Genomic DNA, 2,516 nt, shown 5'->3' with positions numbered 1-2,516 from the left:
TGCTTGCAGTCTGACCCTCGATACCTGACAGCCAGATGGTTCAGAAACTATTCCACAATCCCTCCTCCAACCTTAGAAAATGCAACAAGATGCAAGTTTCTGTTTGCTGAGCCTCAGACAGCAAAGTGAGTGCAGAATTTTGCCTTGTAGTTCTGTGCCAGTCCTGTTGATAACTTCATGGCATTGTAAATTTCTATTTTTCTTTCTATTGTTGATTTTGTGTCATGACTTTTCATTTAAGGGGATGTACAGTAGCTATGAAATTGAGACTAACATCCAGATGTGAGGATGCAGTGTGGTATTCATTTCTGCTTCCAGACAAAGATGGACTTTGAATGAAACTGTTTACTATATCTTGAAAATAGGATTCTGGACTCTCTGCCATTGTCCATGCCCCCAATGATGGACATATGACTAAGTATGAAGAACTATATGTTAGTAATAATATAGAGGAACTAGGTGGGTGGGGGGGAGGGAATTGGCGAGGGGATAGGGAATATGGAACTGTATCATAAAATGATAGCAATAATTATAAAATGTAAAAAAAAAAGGGGGGGGGAGCAGCCAGGCTCGCTTCTGTAGCACACATACTAAAACTGGAACAATACAGAGAGGATAAATCTGGCCCCTGTGCAAGGATGACATGAAATGTAGTGAAATGTTCCATATTTTTACAGGATTTGCAACACGAAAACTAAAGGATTATAAAAAAAGTGAAAAAAAAAAGAATGGCAGAACTAAGACTCCTATTCTAATGTAGTATTCATAGAAGGAATCTATGAAGAACAAACCTATATATGATGAAACACTCATATTTTGACCTGCATTTCCAGTGGCTATAATGTGGGCTTAAGATGCACCCCTCAGATGTGTAGGTTCTTATGAGACTCAAATGCAATCTAGCTTAGCATTAGCCTCAAAGACCAAAGGACCACCTGTGCCACACCTTCCCCAGCTGCAAGCCGTGCAGTACAGAGCATGGCTCTATCCAATGGGAGTAGGACAACGCTATAAATATATGATTGTACTTGATTTTGCTTTAGAATCAGTGCTGGGCTAAAATTATGAGTGAATGAAGGCCAATGACTGATGGTTGGAGTCTTTGCAAATTCAAGTCTGTAAGAAAGCAGCCTGTAGGGTCAATATTGTGCTGTAGTAGGTGAAACCTCCACCTGAGATGCCTGGGATAATAGCAGAAGATGATCCAAAAGGCTGTGTCCCTTCACCCACGTAAGAGTTTCGGCAGACCTCCAGACTCCCGACTTCAACTTGATCCAGGCCCGACTTTTATAGACTTTTAGGGACTTAAGCAGTGGATGAAAGATTTCTCTGTTGCTTTTTCTGTTTCTTCCTCTCTCTGTGTAACTCAGACTTTCAAATAAATAAATCTCTAAAAACAGAGAAAGAAACTTGCATTTCCTATTGTCTGATTTCAATTTCAGCTGGCAACACATATGGCTGTTTGCAGTGGCTTCAAGACTTGAGTCAGACAACTCCCTCTCAGTTTTGGCTTTAAGCTTACACTTGTGCCTCACTAATATTTGCAGTGTGTATACACTGGATATGATCCAGCACTATGATCCCAATGATCACTGGACTTAGATCATCCTTATTCCCTGAACCCTAGACAGCAGATACAGAATAATTTCACATCTGGTGGAGTAAAAGAGAGGCAGGTGCCAAGTCATTACACAGGATCTTGGAGGAACTCTCTCTCTCTATTTTTAGACTCAGGGCTGGGTAGAGTTTCGTGGTACCTGAACCAAGGTTCTGATCCATTTAGACACACCTTGTTCTCAAACAGAAGCTTGCTGGAGTGATGACCATTTTGAAACACTTCTCTTCTAAACTCATCCAGTGACACCAACATTACCCTGAAATCACAAACAGGTAAGGACACAATCAAAACAAAAACAAAAATAAAAAAAAAAGAAAGAGAAAGGTAGAAAAATAAAAAAAGAATAATCTTGGTGAACGTAGATGCAAAGATCCTGAACAGAATACTAAATAATCACATCTAACAACATAGTAAGATCATTCACCATTATCAAGCTGGATTCATCCCAGGATAAAAAGATGTTCCAATATATACAAATCTATAAACATGCTACAACACAACAACAAAGTGAATGAAAAACTCTATATGATCATCTTAATGGAATAAAAAAAGGTGTTTCACCAAATTATCAAATTTTCATGATAATAACCCTGAACTAATTAGGTACAGAAGGATGCTAATTTAACATAATGAACGCCATATGTAATAAGGTGAGAGCTTACATCACACTGAAGCTAAGCATATCCACAATTCACTATCATTACTCAACAAAGTTCTGAAAGTCCTAGCCAGAATTATTAGCAAGAGACAGAAATAAAGGTTATCCACCCTGGAAAGGAGGAAGTCATATTGTCACAACTTAAAGATTTCATTAAGAATTTTAGAGTAAATAAATGCAGCAAATTGCAGGATATAAAATACACAAAAGTTGGTAGCATTTCTATATGCCAAAAACATA

The 2,516-nt window shown here is 38.3% G+C and overlaps 1 non-coding gene across 1 annotated transcript; it reads left to right on the top strand.

Moving 5' to 3' along the window:
* The first annotated feature begins 570 nt into the window (after positions 1 to 570).
* LOC121159453 lies at positions 571 to 673 on the top strand. The gene has a single exon (XR_005884369.1). It is a non-coding gene; the product is annotated as a U6 spliceosomal RNA (small nuclear RNA).
* Positions 674 to 2,516: the final 1,843 nt, after the last annotated feature.

This window comes from Ochotona curzoniae, unplaced genomic scaffold (genome assembly GCF_017591425.1).
Source record: "Ochotona curzoniae isolate NIBS_2020 unplaced genomic scaffold, NIBS_Ocur_1.0 contig_4148, whole genome shotgun sequence".
Taxonomy (NCBI): domain Eukaryota; kingdom Metazoa; phylum Chordata; class Mammalia; order Lagomorpha; family Ochotonidae; genus Ochotona; species Ochotona curzoniae.
This window is presented reverse-complemented; position numbering and strand designations above follow the sequence as displayed.